This window comes from Ahaetulla prasina, chromosome 1, assembly GCF_028640845.1.
Source record: "Ahaetulla prasina isolate Xishuangbanna chromosome 1, ASM2864084v1, whole genome shotgun sequence".
Classification (NCBI taxonomy): Eukaryota; Metazoa; Chordata; class Lepidosauria; order Squamata; family Colubridae; genus Ahaetulla; species Ahaetulla prasina.
The window spans coordinates 27,887,623-27,900,465 of record NC_080539.1 but is presented as its reverse complement, the minus strand read 5'-3'; positions in this window follow the sequence as shown (position 1 = coordinate 27,900,465).

The following is a 12,843-nucleotide window of genomic DNA, read 5'->3' as shown; positions in this document are numbered from 1 at the left end:
ATGGTTTTTGCTTGAGAGTGTTAGCTGAAAACTACTGATGCATTTTTAGATTTTGCTGAACGTAAATAAATAGTTTGAATTATATTACACAAAAGTACCACTTATCACTGGATAAGATTGAGTTTAATATTAGGTTGTACAGAGTTTTAAAGAAAATGTATGAGAATAATTACACTGAAATTGTATTTGCTGCACTCAATTTAAGAAAAGATATGAAACATTTTCTATCCAAACAAATAAACCATTTTATCACTTAAGTGTGGTAGCCTTGTTAACACAACATGCTAAGATAATCGATAGATTCTAACAACAAGGTATTGGTTACCACCTTTAAAGCGCTCCATGGCTTAGGACCGGGCTACTTATGGGACCGTCTACTGCCGGTCTCTATCTCCCAGCGTCCGGTGCGTTCCCACAGAGAGGGACTCCTCAGGGTGCCGTCAGCCAAACAGTGTCGACTGGCGGCCCCCAGGGGGAGGGCCTTCTCTGTGGGGGCTCCTACCCTGTGGAACGAACTTCCCTTTGGGCTTCGACAATTACCTGACCTTAGGACCTTTCGCCGCGAACTTAAAACCTATTTATTTCATATGGCTGGACTGGCCTGATTTTAATTTTAAATTTTAATTGAATTGTTGATGGGTTTTAAATTTTGTAATTTTATGGGGTGTAATGTCATTTTAAATTTTCTGGCATATTTGAATCAGTTTTTTAAGGGTTGTTTTAATTATTGAGTATGTTTGTTTGTATTTTATTTGCCTGTTCACCGCCCTGAGTCCTTCGGGAGAAGGGCGGTATACAAATTAAAACATTATTATTATTATTATTATTATTATTATTATTATTATTATTATTATTATTATTATTATTATTATTATTATTATTATTAAAAGATTGAACTTCAAACTTCTCAATCTGATTTAGTGTATAATGTGAATTCAGCTTGTAATAAACACCAGATATGATACATACAACATACAGAAGATTTTATCATTATATTACATATAAAGTAGAACAGGTAATCCTCAACTTACAACCACAAGTGAGCCCAAAATTTATGTTGCTAAATGAGAAATTTGTTAAATGATCTTTGCCCCATTTTACAACTTTCCTTGCCACATCTGTTAAGTGAATCATTGCAGTTGTTAAATTAGTAACTCGGTTGTTAAGTGAATCTGATTTCCCCATTGACTTTGCTTGTCATGGAAGTTGTTAAAGGTGGTCACAGGGCCCAGGGACACTGCAACCATCATAAATGTGAGTCAGTTGTCAAGCATCCGAATGTAAATCATGTGACCATGGGGATGCTGCAACAGTCATAAATCTGAAAAATGGTCATGTCCCTTTTTTCAATGCTGTTGTAACATTGAGCTGTCACTAGGTGAACTGTAAGTAAGTCGAGGACTACCTGTAGTCTTCCATTATCATCCATTAAAGCCATTTATTGACTGACATACACTCTACCTATGCTGAAAGACATCCTGTTCAAGGAGCCATGATTTCTGAAATGAGGAATTGAAATTGGTTTGTACTATCAAAAATTAAGAGGTGTAATATTCCTCACTATGAAAATTTGTTTGCATAAATACAGAATTATAATTCTGGCTTGCATTGAGTCATTATATGAGTAAGATTATTAACTGACTGGTATAGCCTGGCCTGTTTTATCTTCTTTGGGCATCAGTTAGGGGAAATGACCAGAAGAATCTTTCCGATGTGGTAAAAAGGAATTTCTTGTAAGCAGTTTTGAATAATGAAGGCAAAAATTTGGGGAAGTCCTGGTAAATAGAAGTACCGGTAGTAACCCCAGTTGAGAACTGCTTGTCAAACTGAATTTAAAACTGGCCATTGAGCACACAACTCTTTTCATATATACTATGTTCCTTTCAGGTGAGTTGCCAAAACTCAAAATAGAAAATATAACCTGTTTGAAAGATGTTTCCTAGGTATTATGCCACCTTCTGGGCATTTTAGAAATCGTAGAAGGGCATGATGTTAGTCAATTGTATCTAAAAATAGGCATCTGGTGGTACCTTTTCAGATTAACACATTTTATTAAAATGTTTCATGCATTTCTTCCTGACTTCTGGGAATTGAAAATCTAGTGGGCAACCCTGTAGAATCCATGCATGCTGCTTTCTGAAAATGTTTTCAGCTGTTTATCCTTATGACATTTTTCTTCCATTGTAGCTTTCAATCCTGATTTCTTCACAGCATCTGTGTGGAGGAAGTTTCCATCATTCTCTGTAGCTTTATTTATTTTTTACCATTATTGTCCATTATATAATGTTGCTATAAACCCAAGTCCTAAGAAATTAAAGCCGCTGCAATTTAAATATATTTTCTACTTCTTTGCAAGGGGTTCTGCCAATTTTTAAAGAAGTGCTGCTCTACCATCTCCTCAAGAAACCATCACTGGATCCAACTCTTCATGACAATCTTTATCCAGTCTCCAGCCTTCCCTATATAGGTGGTTGGTTTGCAGCTTCAGAAGACCTTGGAAGAAACAAATTAATCAGGATTCATTTCAGACAGGATATAGTCAGCAGCAGAGCTGGGTTTCAGCAGGTTCTGACCAGTTTTGGAGAACCGGTAGTGGAAATTTTGAGTACTTTGGAGGACCGGTAGTAAAAATTCTGACTTGCCCTGCCAGCTGATCGGGAGGAAATGTGGATTTTTGCAGTAACCTTCCCCTGGAGTGGGGTGGGAATGGAGATTTTACAGTATCCTTCCCCTGCCACTCCCACCAAGCCACACCCACAGAACTGGTAGTAAAAAATTTTGAAACCCACCACTGGTCAGCAGGATTGCAGTAGAGGTGGTGCACCCGTCCTTGTTGTACATATTGCTGCTGTATCGGTTTAAATACTAAGTTAAAGGCAGAGTCTTGATTGTGAGTTGGCTGTCCATACAAATTGATTAAATAAATTGACTGATGATAAAATAATCTTTACAGCTTATTTGGGCCTTTGTTTCTTGCTTCCAGTTCTAAAATCAAAACCATCAATTATTTCCCCTCCCAGCTTTCCCACTTTCTTCCCCATTTTCAGCTTTCCTTTTCCTTCTTGCTTGCTGAATTTGCTGCCTTACAATCCTGACATAATTCCACCCCTTTCCATTCATTCCACTCGGCCTAGAATTTCCCCACAATGAGAGAGACGGCCAAATTTTTTTTTCACAAAATAAAATGTATCTATCTAATTTATATAACCGACCTTCTCACCAAAAGCTACTCTGGACAGCATACAACAAAGCTAGGAGCAATAAATATCCCCATTTAAAACTATATTTTTTAAAAAACCCACAAAACAAAGAAATAACAAAGATATGTTAACAGAGCCACCTCACAAATTCACCTATCCCTAGGATCTCCAGGGATGCTGGCACAATCAGGTCTTAACCATTTCTTGATTGTCATGTTTTGTCTTCCTCTCCTCTACCTTACTGACTGGGTTTATCCACTATTTTCAAAAAGCCATCCTTTGAATCATTTTTCTTCTCAGCAGCTGCACTAATTTGCCTTTAAATTGCAGAAAGTGGCTGCTTTTTTCCACTTCTACAAAATTTTTACTTCTCTCTCAAGCTGGTTTCTACTCTGAAACTGTCCTCATTAAAACTACAGTTGGCCTCCTCAGTGCTAAATTCAGAGCTCTGTTCCTTCGTTATCTCTGACTTTTAGCTGCCTTTTATCTGATTAAGGTTTCTGTTCCACACAAAATGTTTAACCTGTTATTGAATGAAACCACATTTCTGGTTTTATACAATATATTGAAACTTAAATTAACCAAACAAAGGAGTTCTCAATAGGCTGTGCATTAAGTTAATCTAATTAAGCATAGCATGTTACGCAAATATAGCTGCTAGGTCTTTAATTGACCTAATTAAGCATTTTGTGTGAATATAGCCATTTTTTAAACTATTTTATTCCCTATTTGTCCTCTTTTTTTCATACTTGCACCAAAGTCTGAAAAAGGATGCAGCTGCTTTAAAAGGATGAACTGCAGTTTACACTTTCCTGGATCTCACTGGTTCTCTATTTAGGTGACTATCTTTTTATATACCCATGATGGCAAATCTATGGCATGCCTCGTGCCAGCCAGCTGATCTTCAGGTCTCTGCCACACATGCATGGGGGGCATGTGCCCATGTGTGGGGGCTGCGCGCATGTGGGGGGGGCAGGGGCATGCAGGGGGCCGCATGCACATTGCATTTTAGGGGTTTGCATGCTTTGGGCACTTGTTCTGGAAAAGGTTAGCCATCACTGTTATATACAATATTTCATTCTTTTGGGCATTTCATAGGCAGGGTCCTTCTGCTTTCTCACAAGAAGCTGTGTTTGACCTTCTGCTCTTCTCCCCTGAATATTGAACGTCTAGTCTGAAGGTTTTGAATTGAATGATCCTGCATATCACCTAATTAGAATACCAACGGGACACAGATTAGTCTTTCCTGTAGCAAATGATAATGGCAAATTTGTAGTCTGTAGTGGGGTGTTGGAAGGTTAGCATGGAACAGGAGAAAAATAAGTGACTGTTAGATTGTAATTAGATGACTAAGTATAAATTATATATGGTTCAAAATGCCACATCTCATTTTTCCACACTTCTACAAAACATGAAAAAAGTGGCTGCTTTAATGAGATCTCCTTAAAAAGCTGCTTTGTCTTTTTTCTCTGAGTCTTGAAAAAAGAGCCTAAGGCTTTAAAGAAATGCTGCACATAAAGTTCCATGACTTTTTGAGCATTTCTTCCAAATTATCTTTGAAATTATTATGTATGAATGGCATGGCCATCTATAAAAGGGATGAGGAAGAATTATGAAAAGTGACAATCTCATCACACAAATGCTGTAATTTATATACCTACATCCGATCTTGGGATGTTGTAGCATGCTGTAATTCTGAATATAATCTCAGTTTGTTGTGAACATTCTCATGAATGAGTGTCTGCAGGAGGTTCTGACTTCTACATTTTGAGCTCACTATCTTGCCCACTGCTGTTATATAGCTTGGCAACTTTAGGAATAAAGAACAGTCATCACCATAATGTTCAGTAGCAGAAAAACATAAAATCATACCTGAGTAACACATTTATTGGGGCCAATCAAATTAACATAAAGGTGTTGCAATTATAAGAGTCTTCAGAATTTCCTGCAGATAGTATAAAAAGAGTAAGAATAAATGTCTGGTTGTTTAAAGCAAAGGGTTTGCATTGCAAATCAGTTCTGAGTTGGAACTAAAGACTGAATTCGGGTAATTTAGATGCTAGAGATACCATGTCAAGAGAAGGATTCAGTTGTTAGATCCATTGTTCCAGCCAAAACTGATGAAAATTCAGCAATGTTGTCAGCCATGTCTTTTTCTCTGAAGAAACCCATGTTCAGGCTCCCATTCAATGGAACTCACTGGTTATGTTCACATTTAATACAGACACTAAACCCTTTTTTTCTGGGGTTTGTTCAACACACTGAACAATAAATTAAACAGGGTAGGCTTTACACTAAGCTACAGAAAGCTAACCTTGCTAACATTAAATCAGCTTAGCAGGTTGTATCTACTTGATCTTTACTTGACTTAGTTAAATGCATTGCATGAATACAGCCATTTCCTTTACTTTATTGTCAGCTCCTTAAATGAAAGGCAAGATGTAAATGTCATAAATACTTAAGGTATGAAAACTATTACAGGTAGTCCTCGACTTACAACAGTTCATGGCATAGGGCCGGGATACTTACGGGACCGTCTGCTGCTACCGAATACCTCTCACCGACCCGTGCGCTCTCACAGAGAGGGACTCCTCAGGGTGCCGTCGGCCAGACAGTGCCGGCTGGCGACACCCAGGGGAAGGGCCTTCTCTGTGGGGGCCCCCACCCTCTGGAACGAGCTTCCCCCAGGACTTCGCCAACTTCCCGACCTCCGAACCTTTCGCCGCGAGCTTAAGACACATCTATTTATTTGCGCAGGACTGGACTAGATTTTAAATTCGAATTGGTTTTAATGGGGATTTTATTATTTTTATTATCATTTTAATTATTCGGCCAATTATAATAAGCTTTTTAATGGATGTTTTATTTGTATTTATATGTATATTTTTATCTGGTTGTGAACCGCCCTGAGTCCCTAGGGAGTTAGGGCGGTATAAAAATATGAAAAATAAATAAATAAATAAATAAATAAATTCAATGACCCTTCGGGGTTACAACGACACTGAAAAAAGTGACTTGTGACCATTTTTCACACCTATGACCATTGCAGCATCCCCATGGTCATGTGATTTACATTTGGATGTTTGACAACTGACTCGTGTTCTCCTTCTGTTACTTTCTGACAAGAAAAGTCAATGGGGAAACCAGATTGACTTAACTATGTTACTAATTTAACAACTGCAGTGATTCATTTAACAAACGACTTGATTGACTGAATTCACGCATTGCATGAAAACATTCTTTAGGCATTTTAACAGCATTTTTTTTCCTATGGCTACTGCAGGGGCAATGGCAAAGCAATGTCACCAGAAGAAACGGAGACTCTGTCAATGCCTGAAACTTCAGGGTTTGGTTTAGTGAGGAAAATATATGTGCCAAACATGTTGACAACTCTGAATACTATTTCACTTTTTTAACAGCAGTAAGTTGCTGTTCTGCACAGATTTGTTGCACAATCTGTGGAGGCTGAGGGAAAAAAAGAGTCAGTGAATGCCAAACAAGTATCTGTGAGGTCATTGACCACTGGCACGTATCCTTATTTGCAAACTCCTGATTTCCTGCCCCACACCAGACAAAAATTTTATAGGTTCTTGCAGTCAGTGATCCTTGTGTATTTTCTATGCCTCTATATCTCTTGTCTATCATTGTGCCACCCTGGGGGCCCTGCAGGCTCCCTCTCGAGAGACACAGAAGGGGCATATCCGATTTTGTCATGGATGTATTTTTAGGCCTGGTCTTCACTAAGGCAGCCCTCTTGCATCCTGCTGACGCACCCTATGGCCTCACCAGGGGGCCATTTCCACAGGGTGCCATAGCAACGTAGTATGTAATAACTCTGGAGCCTGCTGTCTGCCCTGATAGGGAAGGCCTCTGGCGTTCGCCTTCGCCAGGGTGACAGACCATTGTACCTTCCTGACAAAGCAGCTTCATTGGAAATCACGCCCCCACAGCTGCTATGGAGGGTGGTTCCCTCCTCTCCCCACTGCTTTGTGCCTCTGCTTGCCATCTGTTTCCCTCTGTGCCTCTCCCCCCCCCCATTTCTTAAGAGAAACAACAGCAGATTCGGAACAGGCGAAAAGAAGTCACATTTCTGTTGTTGTTGTTCTTGTTGTTGCTCAACTGATCATCAGTTTAATACAGAATGTGTGGCCAGGAGATGAAGGGATGGAAGCTGTTTTAAGGGCTTGAAAAGGGGATCGGGCAAATTGGTTGAGAAAAAGGATATGCATAGTAAGGGTGTGTATCTGTCATGAACACTAAGGGGCACCACTAGTTGTGGGACATTCTCTGTGAGGTCTTTGGTGTTGAGACTTTAGAAAGAGCGCAGAGAAGAGCAACAAAGATGATTAGAGGACTCAAGGATAAAATATACGTAGAACAGTTGCAGGAACTGGGTATGTCTAATTTAATGAAAAGAAGGACAAGGGGTGACATGATAGCAGTGTTCTAATATCTCAGGGGCTGCCACAAAGAAGAGGGAGTCGAACTATTCTCCAAAGCACCTGAGGGTAGGACAAGAAATAGCAAAAAAGGCTCTAAGAGTTGTTAACCTAATCTTACGTAGCTTCTTTTCTAAAAAAACCACACTACTGACCAGAGCATATAAAACATTTGCTAGGCCAATTCTTGATTACAGCTCGCCTGTCTGGAACCCATACCACATTTCTGACATCAATACAGTTGAGCGTGTCCAGAGGTATTTTACGAGAAGAGTTCTCCACTCCTCTGTAACCAACAAAATACCTTATCCCACCAGACTTGAAATCCTGGGTTTAGAAAACTTGGAACTCTGTCGCTTCCGACAGGACCTGGGTTTAGCTCATAGAATCATCCATTGTAATGTCCTTCCTGTTAATGACTACTTCAGTTTCAACTGCAATAATACAAGAGCTACCAATAGATTTAAACTTAATGTCAACCGCTCCAATTTGGATTGCAGAAAATATGATTTCTGTAACAGAATTGTCTGTGCTTGGAATGCATTACCCGACTCCGTGGTCTCTTCTCATAACCCCAAAAGCTTTAACCAAAATCTATCCACTGTTGACCTCACCCCATTCCTAAGAGGACTTTAAGGGGCGTGCATAAGAGCACAGATGTGCCTACCGTTCTTGTCCTATTGTTTCTTTCCCTATATATATATATGCTTATACTTTCTTGTTTCTCATCATCATCATCATCATAATAATAATAATTTAATTTGTATACCGCCCTTCTCCCGAAGGACTCAGGGCGGTGAACAGGCAAATAAAATAATACAATATATTACAATAAAACACATTTTAAAAAACTTATTCAAAATAGCCTAAATTTAAAATACCATACAAAATATAAAAAATAAACCCCAATAAAATCCATATTTAAAACCCTATTTAAATATGGATTTTATATATATGTTTACATATTATATAATCTTTTTGTGTGATGCTTGTGTATATTGTTATGACAAAATTTAATAAATAAAAAAATAAAAAAGAAGCAATAGATGGAAACTAAGCAAGGAGAGAATCAACTTAGAACTAAGGAGAAATTTCCTGACAGAACAATTAATCAGTGGAACAACTTGCCTCCTGAAGTCATGAATGCTCCAACACTGGAAGTTTTTAAGAAGAGGTTGGATAACCATTTGTCTGAAGTGGTGAAGGGTTTCCTGCCTAAGCAGAGGGTTGGACTAGAAGACCTCCAAGGTCCCTTCCAACTCTGTTATTCTATTCTTAATGGAGGGGAGCAGTTCCAAAAGAGAGCAATTAATTTGTATCTTGGCAATAGGAGTCCTGAAAGATTCATTGGGCCATTACTGGAGATGGATGCAGGTTTAGTTTGATAGATATCACCTCATTAAGTTATGACAATGAATTATCTGGATCCTCTGCAATCAGGATTCAGGATTGGGCATGTGGCTAAAATAGCATTGGATGCTTTGAGGGTTGTCCTCTTGGTTCTGTAATCCTTTCAGTGGTATTTGATATGAAAAACTCTGGTATCATTCTACCGCATTTACAAGGGTTGGGAGTTGGGGATGTCATTTTGTGGTGGTTCTGCTCTTATCTGAGTGATTCCAGTTAGTGGTAATGAGGAGCAAAGCTTGATCTCCTAGTGGGGGTTCCCCATGGCTCAGTGCCCCATATTATTTAGTGTCTATATGAAACTGCTGGGGGAGGTCATCTGTCCATTTAGAGTGTGGTATCATCAATATGTTGATGACATCTACTGATATAATGTAGACTGAACTGGACTGGGGATTCCATAGAAGTCTTGAACCAGTACCTGGAGCCTACGAGAATGTGGATGGGATGCAGAGGTGGGTTTCAGCAGGTTCTGACCAGTTCTGGAGAAGTGGTAGCAGAAATTTTGAGTAGTTTGGAGAACCGGTAGTAAAAATATTGTTTGGTCCTGCCCCCATCTATTCTCAGCCTCTTGAGTCCCAGTTGATCAGGAGGAAATGGGGATTTTGCAGTAACCTTCCCCTGGATTGGGGAGGGAATGGAGATTTTACAGGATCCTTTCCCTGCCACGCCCACCAAGTCACGCCTACCAAACCATGCCATGCCCACCAAGCCACACCAGTAGTAAAAATTTTGAAACCAACCACTGATGGGATGAAACAAACTTGTGTCAAATCCTACCTAAATGGAGTTGCCCTTTGTCAATAAATGGCTGTGCAATCCAATAACACCAGTCCCAACAGTTACTCTTGAAGGGGTCAGGGTTCCCATGAAGGAGGTGGTTATGACTCCTTGTCCTTCTTGACTTTCAGCTCTTGATAAAATAGTAAGTGCTGTGGCCAGGGGGGAACTTTCTTCAACTTCAGCTTATAACACGAACCAAGATATTAGGTTACTATAATGCATTGTTTGTGGAGCTGCCTTTGGAGATGACCAAGAAAGCTACTGTTGGTGCAGAATGTGGTGGCTAGACTATTGATACGAGTATCCTGCCAGGAAAAATCACACCAGTCTTGAAGTCACTTTATTGGTTACCAGTATATGTTTCCATGCCCAATTTAAAATGCTGTTATTATCTTGAAAGCTCTATACCTAGAGCTTCAGTTGGTCTCCCATTTGTCATGTTGGGGAGTAATGGCAACCCTGTGGAGCAAAATTAGAGGAGGAAAAGCTTTAGGGATTAAGAACTGCTTTGCTATTCATTCTTTTTTTTTTTATTGAAAAAGTTTTAAAAAACAAAAACATTTTCCTCCCTTTTTTCCCCCCTCCCTCCCAGAAAACCCCCTTCCCCCCTCCGTTCCACCCCCCCAGGCTTCCCGGGTCAATCACAAGGTATTGTTATACATAAACCAAACATAGAGTAAAATTTTCCCTTCTAATCCAATTAACCTCATCCAAATCTTTTCATCTCCCAACCCCCTCCCCATTACATAAAATAATACTTCCTAATTATTCAAAGGCAATCTGATATTTCTTAATCTGATATCTGTTTTGTAGATAATCCATTTTTTCCATTCAATTAAATATCTTTCCTGCGTATTGTCTTTTAAAAAAGCTGAGATTTTAGCCATCTCAGTCAAATTAATGACTTTCAATATCCATTCTTCTATTGTAGGTACCTCTTCTTTCTTCCAGTATTGTCCAATCAACAGTCTTGCTGCTGTTATTAAATTCAGAATCAATTTAGTCTCAATCCCTGTACAATCCGTTATAATTCCCAAAAGGAAAAATTGCGGCAGGAACTTTATCTTCTTCTTCAGTACATTTTGAATAATCCACCAAATTCTTATCCAAAAGGCCTTAATTCTTTGCTATTCATTCTTTTAGGAAGGTAGTTCCTTCTCCTACGCAGGCTTTGGCGGTGCCAGTTGGACGACTTCAGACCTTCTGCTGCCCCAAGAGGTTGAGTTGTCAATCGTCCAAAATGAAATCTGAGTTTTTCTTCCACTATTGCAGACAATGTCTTTTTGGCAACGGTGAAAACAGTGTCACTGACAAGTGACTGCTCAATTTAGGGCACAATCATACCAAATTCAGTCAGTTGAACAGGTCAATAAGCAAAAAAGCTTCAAAGGCAGATGTAGATTATTTTTTTTCCTAGAAGGAACCCTTGCTTTATGAATCACATCCCCATCCATTCAGTGTCTTATTGTCCAGCTCTTTTAGAGTTCCCCGAGAACATAGGCACGTGCACAGAGCTACTAAATGTTCAGCTTATGTGCCCTTGAAAAAGTAGTCCTCCAAGTTGCAAGCAGTCCTCGACTTACAACAATTAGTTTAGCAACCATTTAAAGTTATGATGCTGCTGAAAAAAGTGACTTATGACAGTGCTTACACTTTTGGCCATTGCTGAGCCCCTGTGGTCACGTGATAAAAATTTGGGTGCTTGGCAACTGGCAGGTCTTTACAAAGTGTCCCAGGGTCACATGTTCACTATTTGCGATTTTCCCTGCTTGTTTTTGACAAGCAAAGACAATGGGGAAACATGGATTCACTTAATGACCATGGCGAGTCACGTAATGAGTATGGTGAAAAAAAAGTCATAAAATCGGGCATGACTCAGTTAACGACCATCTTACTTAGCGACAGATATTCATGTCCCAATTGTGATCAATCAATCAAGGACTGCCTGTATTGAGACGGATCACTGTGACTCCCACATCTATTCACCAATTGCTAAACACAGGGGTGTCAAACACAAGGCCCAGGGGGCAGATCTGGCCCATGGGGTGCTTAGATCTGGCCCATGGGGCTGCCCAGGAAACAGCAAAGGACTGGCCAGCGGTGCCTCTGCCAGAGAAAATGGAGCTCTGGAGTGCTGTGAGCTCTGTTTTGGCTGGGACAGGGTTGCAGGAGGCCATCGCAGCCAAAAATGGAGAATGTGAGGGCCGTGGGCAACCTTCCCAAGCTCCGTTTTCACTAGCAGAGGGTTGCAGGAGGTTGTTGCAGGCAAAAACAGAACTCGGGAGTCCATTTTTGCTGACAGAGTGCTTGAGCCACCAGAGGCACCCAAAACACGAGTGACATCGAGTTGGCCATGCCCACCCTGTCCACACCCACCCCAGCCCCCCGAGGTTAAACACAACCCTGATGTGGCCTTCAATGAAATGGAGTTTGACACCTCTGGCTTAACCTGCTTACAAACCCAGCAGTTATATTCACACAATATGCTATTTTGGTTAGTGTTACTCTCTAGGTTAAATTTTTTGTTGCTTGCCATATTGTAGAAATCCAGCCAATTTGATTTAGGGTCTACTATATTGTGCAAACACAGAAAATAGGTTAAGTCAGCCACCAAGTTAAGCGTGTCGTGTGAACATAGCCAAAATGACCCTGACCATGTGTCCGTCTATGATTTTGTTCCACATTTCTCATGCGAGTATCCTGCACACCATATGGCCTTCCCCCATCTTGGCAAAGGCTGGAAAGAACCCTGCTGCCTTTGTGTTGTTGCTATTTTTCTAGGGTCCAGGAACATAGCTTTTTATGTTGATTCATACTGTGCCGCACATAGGTTGCTATGATTTTACTTATTTTTGTCTCTTAATCTGTGTTTGCTTGCTGGGAATGCTGGAGGGAGGATGCATTAGTACTGGGTAAACACAGCATACAACTCCCTTTTCCTGCACATGCTCCCAGCAGTTCTTAGCCAATGCAAACAAAGTCTGTTTTGCCAGCTCATTGACAGCACTGCTTGG